This window comes from Canis lupus, chromosome 10 (assembly GCF_048164855.1).
Source record: "Canis lupus baileyi chromosome 10, mCanLup2.hap1, whole genome shotgun sequence".
NCBI lineage: Eukaryota > Metazoa > Chordata > Mammalia > Carnivora > Canidae > Canis > Canis lupus.
The window spans coordinates 50,947,541-50,964,535 of NC_132847.1; the positions used below are offsets into that span (position 1 = coordinate 50,947,541).

Genomic DNA, 16,995 nt, shown 5'->3' on the forward strand with positions numbered 1-16,995 from the left:
GAGATGAAGAGAGAGGCAGAGATAGGAGAAACAGGCTCTATGCAAGGACCCCAATATGGGACTTGATCTGGGGACTCTGGGATCACACCCTGAGCCAAAGGCAGAGGCTCAACTGCTGAGCCACCAAGGTGTCCCCAAGCTCTGAATTTATTGAACCACTGAAATGGTACTAATGAGCCTGTGACTCACATATAATTTTTTTTTACAAGCTAAAACAGCAGAAAAGCTGTTTCCTCTCTTGTAACTTACAAATATATAATAACTTTCCCTACTACTTATGTTCCATTCCTTCCCATGTGCAGTCTCCTCCTTCTCTTACAATATTTTCTCAAACCAAGTCAATCCTATTCTTTGCAGTAATTATCTCAACCCAGATCTGTAGTATTATTACTCTTCCTATGAACACTACTCTGTTTTTTCGAGTTACTAAGTAAGACTCTCCATCTATTCCATTTATACTATAATCTCTGAATCACAGAATTCTTCTACTGTTGCCTTGCCTTTCTAAAGTAATTGTCTACTTTATGTGATAATTAAAACATCACATATTTTATGAGAGACAATATACAGCTCTGTGAAAATTTGAGATCTAGCTTATACATATATTGAGAAAAAAAATGAAAAGTAAATTCCTTTCCAAAAAGATGTAGCAAACGTTAAATGAACATAATCACATCATTTTAAAATAGTGACAGCTTCATGTTCATGTTTATTTATTTGTGGGTAGTTATTTCTTTTTCTTTCACTATTGTGCTGGCTAGTAGCCACAGTAAAAAAATAAATAGAAGTATTTGGAATGAATATTTCTGCCTTGCTCCAACATAATTTGTACACAGAAAGTCCAAAGGAATCTGTAACTATTATAAGAAAAAGGAATTTAGCAAAGCCATGAAATACAAAGTCAAAAGTATTGTTTTTACACACTCAAGCAATAGAAACTTAGAACATTTAAAGTATTATTTGCAATACCATCAGAATAACAAACATCTGGGAATAAATCTAACAAAAGATTTGAAAGATATACTAAAAATTATGAAACATTACTGAAAGAAATTAAAGAAAAAGTAGATATGCCATGTCCCTTGATTTAAAGACTAAGAATTATTAAGTTGTTCATCTCCTCAATATATAGACCAAATGCAATTCACTATCAAAACTTGAGCAGCCTATTTAAAAGAAATAGACCAAAAAAATTTTTAAATGTACACGAAGATGAAAAAACCTGGAATAGCCAAAATAATTTTTTAATTATTTTATTTATTTGAGAGAGGGAGAGCAAGAACAAGTTGGGAGGATGGAAAGGGACAAGCAGACTCTGCATGGAGCCTAATTCAGGGCTCAATCCCAGGATCCCAAGATCATGACCCAAAATCAAGAGCCAGACACCCAACCAACTGAGCCACCCAGGCACCCCACCAAAATGCACTTTTAAATGAGGAAAAATATTGGAGGACTTATAATTCAAAGCAAATGGAAATGTATGACACCCTTATTCATCATATCCAAGAACTAAAACACCACATACATCCATCAAAAAAGGATGAAAATAAAGTATAAATTTTCATTAAAAATGTGCATTAATATACATTCATAAAATGAATCAGCAATAAAAAGAATTAATATTGATTCCTACAATATGAATTAATCCCCCCAATATTAGGTAATGAAAAAGCAGTATAGAAAAAGTTCTAATTGAATATTAAATCTAAATAGAGGAAACCTAATCTATTGTGATAGTGTTTGGCTACTCCCTCTTATGACAAAGAACAGAGGACCTATTCCTTTCCTATAGTGGACAACAGCAGTGGAGTTGATGCACATGTTTAAATAGAACAAAGAGTACACACTGAGTCTGAAACACAAAAACGTATTTTCATACAAAGTACCAAGTCCCACACAAGCTGTGAGGATCTATCCCTTAGTAAGGAAGGGTTCCAGGCCCAAGGCCCACTGTTATTCAGACCATGGGGCACTGGCTCAGAGACTGCCCCTGAGACTGCCTTACCCAACATTTTCCTTTTCTCTAAAACCTAATATGATTGGTTAAATCTGTACTCGATTGCACACAGATACAGAGTGAACCCTGGTCAAATGAAATCCATGAACTGAACTTTGCAAAGATTCTTTTGCATGACAGATTTAGAAGGACATTCACAACTGGAATCACCAGTTATTATTTAAGGGAATAACCAGTATGAAAATTATCAATTTTCATAACCCCAAGTATTGTTACATATGAACTCCAATTTTATTTTATTTTTTTTTATTTTTTTTTTTTTGAACTCCAATTTTAAATCTAATGTCTATCAAACAAGAAATTTTTATTTGGGGGCACACATGCCTTGAATAAAGAATTTTGCTTCTTAGGGGCATCTGCAGCTACACTTAGCATGTCAAGATGGCCACGGGACAATGGGACCTACAGTGATCACTGCCACCAATAAACTTCGTTATGGTAACATTTCTTAAAAAGAGTGTTTTACGCAAATAATCAGCAAGTTAACTTCATGGACCAGGGGATTAGTCATCATTACGGTGTCTGCACTGAATATGCAATTTATAATCTACAGGTAGGCTTATTGCTAGTTAAACCTCATAGAAAAGTGAATGTGAAAAGAGGAAGACTAAAAATACAGGGAAACTGAGGAATCCCAAGGGGACAGTCCATGCCAATTGGCAATCTATAGTGGCTAATGTTGAAGCTTGTTCCAGGATCCACCTATGCTCCTCTCTTCTTCTTTGTATTCATGCCCACCTTTGCCCTATTTCCAAAGGCTTTTCTTCAAGGTCTTCTAAGCATCTTAGGTCAAAATGACATTGTATCTACATTCTCAAATGAGGAAAGAGGTACATTTTGGAGCACATAATCCCAGGTCCCTTGCCTTGTGTTCCTCTATGGGATCAGACTGAAGCTACTTTCTATGGGATTTCACATGAGATATGCTTCTTATCTATCCTGTTTCCCTCTCTCACATTTTCCCAAGATCCATTTCTTCAGTGACTCACTCAGGAGTCCTCATCCCAGAGTCTGATTTGTTGGAACTCAACCTAAAATAAGATCCAAAGGCCTCAGGACATATGGACACTAATAGACTATAGAAAGTTCTAGATATACTATTCTTAGAGAACTATATATCTTCTAGTTGACTCTGGCCTCTTAACGCAAAGTTTTAGCCTTATAGCAACAACTTTTTAAAAAATGACAATTAAAGAAAGAAAAAGAATATTCTTGTGCCATAAAAAAGGCTCCTATCCCAATTTTATCTTATAGAGGCAGTTCAAAAGAAACATAGTGAATCTAAAAGATTCTGAGAACTTTAACAAATACTTCTGAATTGGAAAAATGTAGGCTGAGAGAGCAACTTCAGTGTAAGTCTATTAAGACCTCAAGATAAAGGAAGGGCTCTTGGGGCATATTCCTTCCCTGGGTCCTAGGACAAATTGAGAGAATAAGTCATAGCCTATGGGTATTCCTTGTTGGGTGAAATAACCCCAATTCAAGATTTAAAGAAATATCAAAAGGGGCACCTGGTGATGCAATTAGTTGAGCATCAGGTTCTCTGTTTAGCTCAGGTTGTGATCTTGGGTTTTAAGATCCAGCCCCACATTGGGCTCTATGGTCAATGCAGCCTGCTTAAGACCCTTTCTTTCTCTTCCTCTGCCCTTCCCCCTTCACTCTGGCTCTCTCAAATAAGTAAATAAAACCTTAAAAAAATAAAAATAAAGGGATCTCAAAAGAAATGTCAGAGTCCAAGCCCACAAGCAAGGATTGCATGCTGCCCCGTTAGATTTATGTCGCTCAGAAATCCCTGATTTCCTAGGTTAAAGGTTAATAAAAAGCAGTATCTATCACTCAAACTATAAGTCAGTTCCCAAGAAAAATAGTCAAAGAAAGTTAGCTTATACCATATCATAACAATTGGAAAGTTTGAATATTAAGCATGAATCAATTGCAAAAAAAGTGGCATAGAAACTATAAAAAATAGAAGACAGAGGGGAAATGCAATGAACAATAGAAAACAAAGCCTGACTAAAATCGAATTCAAGTGACTTTTATATCTCTTGCTATTTGCCTGGTACAAACAATCCCATGACACAGGTACTATTATTACAGATCAAAGAAAGATGTAGTAAGCAACAAGCCCAAGGCCACAAAGCAAGTGGAAGATGTGAGACTAATACAAATATCAAAAAATAGACACAGGCTAGTAAAATGGCAGGTAGTGAACACTGCCAAAAATTCAACACTAAACAATGATGAGAATTATGTTTATAGAACATAGTACACACCGTCATTTGCCTCAACAAACAAGCCAACAAAAAATGTATGAAACAAAAGGAAGTAGGAAAATTCTGAGAGCTGATGTTCTCATCTTTCACAGCAGTGAGTAAATTAACGTTCTCTATAATTGAACTGTAGTTGAAATTCCAAGGCTTCAACCTTTTAACAGAAAATGTGGAAACAAAGGGTTCCAATATCTCTTACTTTATCTCTTACCTTATCTAATATGAAAAATACTTACTGAAGCTTAGCAATTACTTCAGCTTCACCTCACATTTTTATGTTAAATTCAGCTTGAACAACATTTAATATATTTTATTGTCAGATTACATTTTAATAACACGATTGCTATTTTTTATCCATCAATAGACAATAAGAATGGTGTCACCAGATGGTAACACTTAAAAATTTTGAGTGGGGGGATAATTCATAATTTAGTATGGTTCTTCTCAGCACTTTTTAGAATTGTTTTATTTTTATAAAGGATATAAAATCATTTTCTTTAAAAATACAAAATTATTGCATTATCTTTTAATTATTGATCAAAATTTCTAATATGTAACTGAATAGGGTCACAATATCATCATTTTCTAAAGGGTCCACTTGTATATATAATTTCACCCCAATTTTAAATCCTTTAGGTCAAGTACCCTGGATGAATTCCTTTTTTTCCCTATTGATGCATCAAGAACAAAATTAAACAAATAAATAAAATGTGGACAAAGCAATCGATGGTGCTGGTGAGAATGTCACTAAAATAATTCACCATGAGGTATAGGCTAAGTGAACAGTGAAGGGCAGTAAAGCCAGAGAGGTGATGACTTCCCCCAAACCCCCGCTGTATTGACTTTTCCATATCTTACCCAGCAATATGTTAAGTGGAGTGAAGGGAGAAAGTACAAGAGGGACGTAGAATAGAAAACATGGTCTGAGAATTTTAGAGATTGGCATTTTAGGGAGAACAGCTCTGTGTGGTAAAAAGATCTTAAATGTACTTAGCTGAGAGGGTTACTGAAGTGATGGAAGTCATTTAATCAGATGGAATCCCAGAACTATGCTGCTATGTTGAGATCATAAACTTATTAATTGTGAACCAACCTCAGAGCTTGGATGTCAGACTTTTGCAAAGTGGACTAAATCCACGTGCTTAAGGGTAAGGAGCATTTCTGAATGAAGCTGAAAAATGTCAAGACTGGCACAGGAACCAGAGAAATGCTGACTATGTATGATACTTCCAGGTAAATATGTATCTGAGAATCTGTGTGTGTATAGGTGAAGGTCTCTAAACTAGCATTAGAAACTGGCATGATAACAGGAAAGATAATTAAGGTCCAGAAGTAAATCCAATAGTCAGGGACAAGTTTGAGGTCATAAAAATGCTATCCGCAGTGAATTTGGAAAAAAATTAATGATGGGATCTGCAAGGGATAGCCACAACAGAAGGGAAGGAAAAAACAGAATAAGGACAAGAATATGGGGCCTGCACAAGTGTTGAAACTCATTTGATTGGTGGATCTATAGTGGAAGACAGAAGCTATCAGGATTGATTCAACCCGGCACACGTACATGGTTAGTATACATTATTAAAAAAGCAAATAAATTAACTATCAGCTTCAGGCTTGCAAATGAGAATTTGGTGTGGGTTTTTTTTTAAGATTTTATTTATGTATTTTCACATGTGCACGCACAAGAAACAGAAAGAGAGACAAAGAAAGGAGGAGAGGCAGAGGGAAAAGCACAAGCAAACTCCACACTGAGCACAGAGTGGGCTGGATCTCACCACCCTGAGATCATGACCTGAGACAAAATCAAGAATCAGAAGCTTTACCACCTGAGTCATCCAGATGCCCCTTGTGTGAATTTTTAATTTACTTTCCAGGGGCAGGCATGTGGCTGAAAGAGACCAAAGAGGCAGGAATATACAGTGGGGAAAGGATAGTCTCTTCAATAAACAGTGTTGGAAAAACTGGACACTTACATGCAAAAGAATAAAACCAGACTACTTTCTTACTTCACAAACAAAAATAAACTCAAAATGGATTAAAGACCTAAATGTGAAACCTAAAACCACAAAATTCCTGGAAGAAAACATAAGCAGTAATCTTAGACATTTGGCCTTAGCAACATTTTTTTCTAGATAGGTCTCTTGAGGCAAGGTAACTGTTGAGACAACACCAAAATAAAAGGATTTTGCACACCAAAAGAACAATCAACAAAACGAAAAGGCAACCTACTCTATGGGAGAAGATATTTGTTAACGATATATCTAATAAGGGGTCAATTTCCAAAATATATAAAGAATTTACACACCAAAAGACACACACAAAAACAAACAAAAAAGCAATAAAAAGAAAATAATAATCTGATCTAAAATGGGCAGGGGACCTGAATAGACATTTTTACAAAGACAACATATAGATGGCCAAAATGAAAAGATGCTGAACACCACTAATCATCAGGGAAATGCAAATCACAACCACAATGAGATATTTTATCTGGCCGAAAGAGTAGTATCAAAAAGACGTAAACAAAAGCAAACAAACAAAGACAGGTAACAAATGTTGGTGAGGATGTGAAGAAAAGAGCCTTCATGCACTGTTGGTGGGAATACAAATCGGTGCAGCCACTGTGGAAAACAGTATAGACTTTCCTAAAAAAAACTAAAAAGAGAAACACCACATGATCCACTAATTCCACTACTGGGTATTACCCAAAGGAAATGAAAATACCAATTAAAAAAAAACATACACACCCCTATGTTTACTGTGGCATTATTTATAATAGCCAAGATATGAAAACAACCCAAGTGTCCATCCACAGATGATGGACTATTACCCAGCTATAAAAAAGAATGAGATCTTGCCATTTGTGATAACATGGGTGGACCTAGAGGGTATTATACTAAATGAGGTCAGAGAAAGACAAATATCATATGACTTCACTTATATGTGAACTCTAAAAAACAAAGAAACAAAAAAATAGGAACAGAATCACAAATACAGAGAACTAATGGTTGCCAAAGCAATGGGGGTTGTGGGGTTGAGGCAAAATAGGTGAATGGGACTAAGAGATAAGAACTTCCAGTTATGAAAGAAATATGTCATGGAGATGAAAAGTACCACACAGGAAATATGGTCAATATTATAATAATATTGTATGGCAGGAGATGGAAATTATAAGAAAATATTTTTAAATGAATAAATCTTTTCTTTTTTTTTTTTTTTTTAAATCTTTTCATTAATATATCCATTTCCCTCATTGTGAGTGATTTCAATGATTAGATTATAAATAATGGCATTATTTAGTTAAATTATATAAATGTGTTTATGACTCTTGAAATCCATTGCCAAAATGCATAAATAGGAATAAGTCTTTGGAATGCAGCCACAAATGATAGTGATGAACAACACTGCTAGTTTTTTTTTCCCCAACCTCAGTATCTCTGAGTGTTATGAATAGTGCTTTCACATTTGCTAATTAAGGATTAAAAGGTTATTGGCATTTCTTTGATAACTAGTAAAATGTAATATTCTTTCTCTCTCGGTATGTACTACTTGTATCCTAATTTAGAACATAGCATGGCAATGGTATTAATGTGAATGCTGATGTCAAAACGAGCTGGCCTTGAAATCTATTTTGACTGTGTGCCTGACTCCTAACTATATATAAGTCTAAAGGAAGACTATTATATTACCTACTTTTTTAAATGTCTAGCATTTATTCCAGTATCTATCACTATTAAGGGGTTGATAAGTGTTTGTTGATTTGTGCTGTGTCCTCTAGGGACTTACCTAATTTCTCTCTTCTACTTCCAGAGTGAAGTTAGCAATGATAAGAAGTCTAAAATGGGACATGGATAGGACTTCAAGCTTTTCTATTTACCTTCCCCTTTATTTTCATACTGACTATTACAACTATAGGCTTTTCCCTTGTTTCCCCTTTTTCTTCATATGAATTGTTTCCCAGTTCCCTTTGTAGGAAATCTTCACATAATCCAGTTATCAAAACTTTTTTGTCATTGATAAATATTTCATTTTTTATATGCTTGCTCAGTTGTATCTCTAGGTAACCTTTCAAATGACAAAGAAAACTTCTATTTGGATGCTGACTGGTAAAATACTCAAACTGTAGATTAATTTGGACAAGATGGCCATTTTTCACAACATACAGTGGGAATAGGATCATGACCCAACACTCCAGTTACCTCTTATTCTTTTCTTAAGCCTTAGGGAAAAAGAGATAAATTAAACATATCCCTCTGTTCATGATGTGCCACTGACCTTAATCTGGTGAAGCCTCTGTTCTTAGTTCATTTCCATGCCGTTCATAACAAACCTGTCCTCCACCTTCCTCCATGGACACCCATGTCAATTGATGTATAATGTCTTTGGGCATGTCATTTTATACTTTTCTTCATATAGGTCACTCAGATTGCTTAATGGCTATTCCCCAAAATATTTATCTTTGTGTTACATTGTAAGGGGTATTTAGATATCAATGATATGATTTAGGTAGTTGTTGCTGGAATTCAGGGCCCTTATATTTTCATTATTTTTTCTTACTCAGACCCTTAAGTAAACTTTTCCATTACATCTAATAGTTTTGATTTGTCCACTCAGGATATTTTAGTTATGCAATGATGGAATCTATGAATAATTATTTTTTCTATTTGACAATATTACCTTCATTAGTATTATTGCATCAACAAAAATGTCTACAGTCACAAAAAATAACAATTATAATGTAATGGTATTAGCCATTGCTATTTCACTTCTTAATTTAAAGCAGTGTATTGAATATTCTACAATAGAGTTAGATAGTAACTAATAGTTTAGAATAGAAACCTTTTCCCAGCTTTGTCTATTTTGTAATTTATTTATTTATTTATTTATTTATTTATTTATTTACTTACTTACTTACTTTAGAGAGAGAAAAAGTGCAAGCAGTGGCGGACGGAGGGGCAAAGGGAAAGGAGAGGGAGACAGCAAATTTCAAGCAGGTTCCACACTGCATACAGAGCCCAACCCAGGGCTCAATCTCATGATCGGAGATCTGATCCTGAGATCCTGACCTGAGCTTAAATCAAGAGTCAGACACTTAATTGACTGAGCCCCCCAGGCATCCCATAGCTTTGTGTATTTTAAAATATGTTGCTTAGGGATGCTTACTGAACTAAGCCAAGAGCTTTACTGCTTCTTATATAATTATTATTCCATTCAACTAATTATATTTCAATTACAAATCACATTTAATCTGTCTTTACCTTTACATATTTTTGTATTACAGCGGGCAGGCTCATGATACAGTGATCACTGAGAAGTGACGTGCTGTATATTCCCTCAGATGTTTAAATGGAACATGAAAGAGAAAAACAGCAGCCTATTCCATCTTTCAGAAACACTACCATCCACTGAAACCAGGACCACAGAGAAGGGATTCCACAAAAGGTTTGTGTCCAGTACATACTTAAGATGTTAACCAAATTATGTACACAATTGTCTAGAAGATGGAACTTCAGTAAGAATGCAAGTATCTCTATTAACTAGTGACAATTCTTTATGAAGCTTTGATATTGTCACCCTGTGATATATTAATTGTAAATATGCAAGTACTTTAGGTGCTGATTGGATCACCTCTTACATGTATAAGAGCAATTAAAAAAAACCATCTAGTCATTATTCATCACTAATTCTAAGAATTCATCAAATGTCTACTGTAAGTTCTGATAAAGAATAAATGATAACTCTACATTCCATGAATTATAACTACAAACCTAAGAGATGGGAATCTCACCAATTAGACATTAGAATACCAGATTTAAAAGCTACTTTTAAATCTTGCAACATTGCTTGGCACCAGCTGCCACTGTTAGTGGCAGTGGCTAATACCTAGAAAGGGCTAGCAGTCATCACTATCATTGAAATCCCTGTGATGTGCATCCTCCTAGAATGAGAAAACAGGATAGAATCATTACATAACTTACTTAATTCTGCATAACCCATATTTAAAACAAGCTTTTAAAAACTATGAGTATTTTCTTAGAAAGTTTTTCTAATTTGGTCTGAGAAGTACATTTTTTTCCTCCTCCTTGTATTCACATATTAAAACTATTGCAAAATGACATTTACTCTCATGTATTTAAGATCTAAAAATTAATAAAGTTCATTTGTCCTTTGACAAAAATTTAGGATTAAACTTTTACAGAAGATTGAGTTCATATAATTAAAATGATATTGAGTTGTTTTTAAATCTCCCTTCAGATAATGTTGTGCCCCAAATGTTGTGTTTCAAAATATGCAAATTGAGATTTGAGCTAGAATTTTATGACTCGTATCACTATTTATCTCTAACAGGAGATGTTTAATTTCAAAAAAAAATGATTTAAAATTTTTCCATGAGTACACATGGCCAGCTTCAGCATGCCCCTATACCAGTTAGGGGTTTCAAATAAGTTAACTGATGTTGCCTGAAAAAAATATTAACACATATGCTTAGATAGGCTCCCTCAAATCCTGGACTATTCTCCTTTTTCATTATTCCTGAATGCCAGAGAAATAGGAGTCTAAACCAGGAAGTCAGAATTATAGCCTTTTAAATAGTGCTTTTTTATTCTCTTGAGAGAAGAGATAGGTTAGTAAGCAATTGGCCTTGCAACCACACACTATGAGTAAAGCTAAGAGAAATAATATAAAAGAATCTTGCTCATTGAACAGGGCTGCAGCAATTGCTTTTTGGCTTGTTTTCAGTGGGAATTTCATCTAGCCAAACTCTGATCCAAGAGAACCCATCACCTTCACATCCACATCCAGCTTGATGGATTCCTATACTCAGTGAGTGCTGTTTCTGGGGGTCTAGTATTAAGGTGAAAGGATATGGGCATGGCTTTCTTCTGGATCCATCAAGTCCCTAATAAAGTATTTGGAGGTGTCATGTGCTGCTTTTTACTGCTGAAGTCATTAGACCTCATTGTAAGTCTTATATTCAATCAGTTCAGAAATTAGCTGTATTTTTATGTCATGAAGAAGCCAATCACTGTGGCTTAGAGCCAACAGAAAGTAAATGACCACATGTAAGTCCCTATTTTAATGCACAAGGTCTTATAGATGAAAATATATCATGAGAAAAGGGACACACAGGAAGACATCGTAAATGTTCCCATGGCTGGTCAAGAACATCTCAGGAGGTGACCATATCATCTACACGGTCACTGAATCCTACTCCTTGAACCACGAGTTCTCTTCCTCTTTCCCTAGTTGAAATATTTAACTTAATACACAGCTCCAGTCATTTATCCTTAACAGTGTCATTAGCTGACTATCTAATAGAATTGACCTCTATCTTTATATGAGATTTATTTTCTGAATTTCCCTATTATCAGAAGCATATCAACTCATGCAATTATTGATGCAGAAATCTGATTTTGTTTCTAACTAGTTTACCTTCATGATGATGAAGTAGGATAATGAAATGTTCATCCATATAGAATAATCAAATAGAAAGGACACAACCTATCTATATCCATAATTTAAACCTTAGAGCATTAGTTTCCAAATGCTGCTCTAACAAACACCCACAAACTTAGTGACTTAAATCAACACAAATTTGCTGTCACAGTTCTGGAGTCAGATGTGTAAATGGGTCATCAGGGCTGCATTCTTTCTGCCAGCTCTAAGAGAGAATGTTTCCCATATGCCTTGGCTTATGGTCCTTTCCTCATATCACTCTAATGTCAGCTTCCATCATCAGAACTTTCTCTAACTCTGATTCTTCTGCCCCCTTCCCATAAACACCCTTGTGATTATACTAGGCCCACCTTAACAATCCAGTGTAGTCTTCCCATCTGAAAAGTCACTTTTGTCATGTAAAGTACTATATTTGCAGAGTCCTGGAGTTAGGATGTGGACAACTTGGGGGCCATTGCTCTGCCAACTCTAGTAAGCAATACCTTTCCCTCATTATATTTCCAGAAATACTGTCAAGAATGCTATCATGTTTTTCCCAAGTAAGGCAACTGAAATCTAACAAAATTGTACATGTTGAATCACATGCACAGACTCATATCTCTCAGTACAAAAGCAACATGCTAGCTGTCCCACCAGGCTCCCCTAGCCATCCATTCCCTACTCTACCTAAGCTTTCCATGCTTCCCAACTCCTGGCTGTGGTGTTTCACTTTTAGCTGAAATAAACAATGCTGAAAGTAATTGTATGTGGAACATCATCCCAATCAACAAGGAACCATGTCCTTTGTCAATGTATTTAATTCTATTAATTTATAGATATAAACACACAATGTTGCATTCAGGATAATCTAAAGTTATTTTTTAATTTTTTAAATTTATTTATTTATTCATTCATTCATTCATTCATTCATGAGAGACACAGAGAAAGAGAGATGGGCAGAGACATGGACAGAGGGAGAAGCAGGCCCCTCACAGGGAGCCCGATGTGGGACTTGATCCCCAGACCAGGATTACGCCCTGAGCCGAAGGCAGATGCTCAACCACTGAGCTACCCAGGCATCCCGCAATCAGGATAATCTATCTAAACGTTAAATGAAAATTACTCATTTCTCCCATTGATTTATTAGGAAATCCTTTTAAAATCTACCCTAGTTTATTTCTTGGCAAATTGTGGTCTAAACTATTCTCTAAGAAGAACAGTCAGGATTCAAGTCAAAATATTGTAACAATACCCAAGGTGAAAAATCTGATTTTATAGTCAGGGACAAGTCTAACAGAATCCATATCAAAATTTTATTGTGATGATTAGGTCAAAGTTGATTAGGTTCTCATGATATACATAACATCATTGTATCTGATTAAATAGAGATTTGTTTCATTCACCCATCCCCTTCCTTTCAACCTGTTTCTTACTTTTTAATGAGCTAGATATACTCCACCTGTTATTTGGGGACTCTATCAGATCTATGATTAGCCTAGGAAGCAGAACCACATTACAGACTTTAATTTTGCAAACTAACAGAGTTTTAAGAAAAGCTGCAAATGTGGGAAGATGCTGTATCAAGAGATAAATCATCTGTGAGAAGTTGCTGTTACCTTTAAAAGTAAGAGTAGAAGAGATGGTGATTATCAATATACAGAAGTCATCAGAAGGGAGCTACAGTCCTAGTGAAGGGGCTGTCCAAGAGATCACCAGATAAGCCATGTAGAAGGGGCCACCAGTTGGGAGCTGGAACTCAGGAGGAAGAACCACAGGCAGGAGCTAGACCCATGATGTGGGCTTGTAGATGAGATAGAGATCATAGAGGAAAGAACTAGTGGCAAGGTAGGGTTGACTAGAAAGAACTTGAATCATGGAGAAACAGCCACTGCTGAAGATTTCCCCTGAAGCAGGGAGGTGAAGAATTAGCCTTGTTGCCCTTCATCTACTTCAATCTGCAGTCACTTAGGGTGACAGAAAGTAAATTGAATTCAGTGGGACCTTAGAAATGTTTTCAAAGATCACTCCCTACTATAGAGAAAAGAACAGGGGCAAGAGGAAGGAGGAGAGAGGGGATAGAGAGTACACCTGAAAATAAAGAGGCATAGGCAAAATGGCTAGAACAATGACCCAGAGAAAATAAAAGTAGGCATTAACCTTTAAGAAGAGAGTCTGATTTTTTTTAATTTTTATTTATTTATGATAGTCACACAGAGAGAGAGAGAGAGGCAGAGACACAGGCAGAGGGAGAAGCAGGCTCCATGCACCGGGAGCCCGACGTGGGATTCGATCCCAGGTCTCCAGGATCGCGCCCTGGGCCAAAGGCAGGCGCTAAACCGCTGCGCCACCCAGGGATCCCGAGAGTCTGATTATAAATTATTGTGATTTGCTCTATTATTTACTTCTCACTGTTGAGTGGAAATGATCTCTGGTGTGCTCTTATGTGCATTGGCAACATGATTATTCATTTATCTCTGTGTTGGGTATTTATCTGTTTGGAGATGTATTTAGGCCCATTAATAAAAATTCAGCCAGGGCACTTTCATGCCCTGGGGCAGTGGCCATTCCACGCTGGCATAGAGGTTAACCTCTTTATTTTAATATGTAGATCTTAACGATATCCTCTTCTCAGTTCTAATTATCTGAAAATATGCATATGACCATCATCCCCCAAATTAACAAGTACATTCATATTTCCTATAATAGGGCTCATAACAATTGTGAAGAATCAGGATGGTTTTATGCCTCCTTTTAATTAAGGAGAAACAAAGATCAGCGGTTTTGAATAACTTCATCCAAGTCAAACAACTAACAACTAGCAAGTAGTAGAGTTGAAAATAAAATCTAGTACTTAAGAAATGAAGCACTTTGTTCTCTTGTCTAACCACTATGTTGGAATACATAATTAACTCAAGTTACATACTGGTAACTGCAAGATATGGAAGCTAATTTTTTTAAATTAATTAAATAAGTAACAATAGTTGGGTATGTGACTGAAGTGACACTTTTTTTTTTTCTGAAGTGACACTTTTTTTTTTTTAATTTTTTATTTATTTATGATAGTCACAGAGAGAGAGAGAGAGGCAGAGACACAGGCAGAGGGAGAAGCAGGCTCCATGCACCGGGAGCCCGATGTGGGATTCGATCCCGGGTCTCGAGGATCGCGCCCTGGGCCAAAGGCAGGCGCCAAACCGCTGCGCCACCCAGGGATCCCTGAAGTGACACTTTAAAGAGCTATTTACTCTCATAAACCATTTTGACTTTTTGAGAAAACACAATGTGGTTTCTTTACAGGTAGGAGATAGAAAGATAAGGAAAACTAATATTAATAAATACTAATATATTGATTATGTGAATTCAATCTGAGAAATAAATGATTACTATGGGAAAAAAAAATAACCTCTTTAGAAAAGGGAAAGTGTGTGCCTTCTATTTAAGCAGTATAAAATAAATGACATAGCATTACCTGAATCATGTAGCCTTGTTTTTGTAGTTACCATAAAACCAAAATAGTTATATGAACATTGTGAAATAAACACACACACAGATATACATAAGTGTGTACATATACATATGTATTTTTGTACATGTATATCTTTTGGCTGGATGTACACACTTATGTTCACAATGGATACAGAAGAATACAGACAGAAGGAGAGGTTAGAAATACCAGCAAAATAGATCTATCATAGCCAGGCAAACAGAAATGGGAAGACAGAGCATATTTATATTTGTGCACCTCTGTGTGTATATATACAATCCACAGAGTCTGTACTCTTGACCTATGATTTCTTATATTCACTTTCTCTGGGCTCTGAGATTGTAGGATTGGGGCATGTGTGTGTAAGAAAGATTTTAGCACTGTCACAGCTGCAGTTTAAAATTGGGAATTTATTACAGAGAATGGGAAGTTTTACCTGAGACATTTTGACCCAGAGCATCAGGGGAAAAAAAAATATAAAAAATTCAAGGACAACTGTACCAAGGGCCAAATTATCAAGGTTTGGGGCAGAAATACAGAAACCTGGCTCCCCAGAGGTCTCTAATTGCTCACTCAGACAGAAACTACCATGTACTAGCCCAGAAAAAGAGCAACTACATCTTTCCTCTCTTAACCTTTTGGCCCCAATTTCATTCTTCCTCCCTTTTGGTCTCCCTTTTGATGTCTGAAGAGAGCTCATTTATTTGTTTTCAATGTGGTCTCACAAGAAATGCTGGATGCAGAGAAGTAGCTAGACAAGAAAACAAGGAATATCATTGATGAACGAAGGAGCTCACCTCCCATGGAGGTGGAGGGCAATGGTTTGAAAATGAAGAGTTGTAAACACTAAGGCTTTCAAACAATACATGGCTTCCAGGTTTCTAAATATAATATGAAATATGGGTCTTCAAGGTTAAATGGAAGGACCAATAGCATTAACTATATAATTCTAGTTTTTTAGTTTCTTTTCCCTCCTGTTCATGATTTGTTTCATCTTTATCTTCTTCTTATTTTCCTTGATTTTTAAATCAGGCGAGTGTCTTTTAACATAAATTGAGTCGATTCATTTTAAAAGTAGTATAGGCAATGGTTATAAATATGCTAACATGACTTAGTACTATAGCTCCCAACAACCTCTACTGTCTTCATTTTTAAACCAAAGATCCCCAGAGGTAAGTCGTTTTTCTTTCATTAGTCTATTATGGAATTTTTCTTCTCTCTAATAATAATACTTAGAAGAATAAAAATAAGCAGTTCTTTGTTATTCACCAAGTATGGGCAATATGTAGGGATTTACACATCTTTCCAAACCTCGCAACAACTCTGCGAGAGGCAGTTACTATTTCTGCTTAGATTAACAAAACAGTATAAGAAAAGAATGGGTGTTACTGGAGTCTGTAAAAAGTACATGCGAGGGCTGTAAGGAATTCTACAAAGGACATATTTGCCCAAATTCTCTGAGGGAATCCTACAACTCAGGCCATCAAGAAACACCCTTTTGAGACCTTCTAACCTGGGAATTCCCCTGCTAGGACATATGTTTGAAATTCTGCAAAGAAATGTATAATCTTGCTTGTAGCAGCCTCATTTGTGATAAATCAACCTAAAGTACCTATACACCAATGACTGGTCAAATAAATTATGGTTCATCTATAAATGGAATATTAAAAATTAAAATTAAAGACTTAAAATAAATTACATGCTAAGGTGGAAAATCTCTCAGGTATATCAAGTCAAAAAAAGCAAAGAACAGAATACTGCACAGAGTGTGATCTCTTTGATGTGATACT

The 16,995-nt window shown here is 35.8% G+C and overlaps 1 long non-coding RNA gene across 1 annotated transcript; it reads left to right on the forward strand.

Annotated features, from left to right (window-relative positions):
- Window positions 1-5,414: 5,414 nt before the first annotated feature.
- On the forward strand, window positions 5,415-11,200 carry LOC140640957 (uncharacterized). The gene is made up of 3 exons (XR_012037553.1): window positions 5,415-5,520; window positions 9,569-9,729; window positions 11,029-11,200. It is a non-coding gene; the product is annotated as an uncharacterized lncRNA (long non-coding RNA).
- Window positions 11,201-16,995: the final 5,795 nt, after the last annotated feature.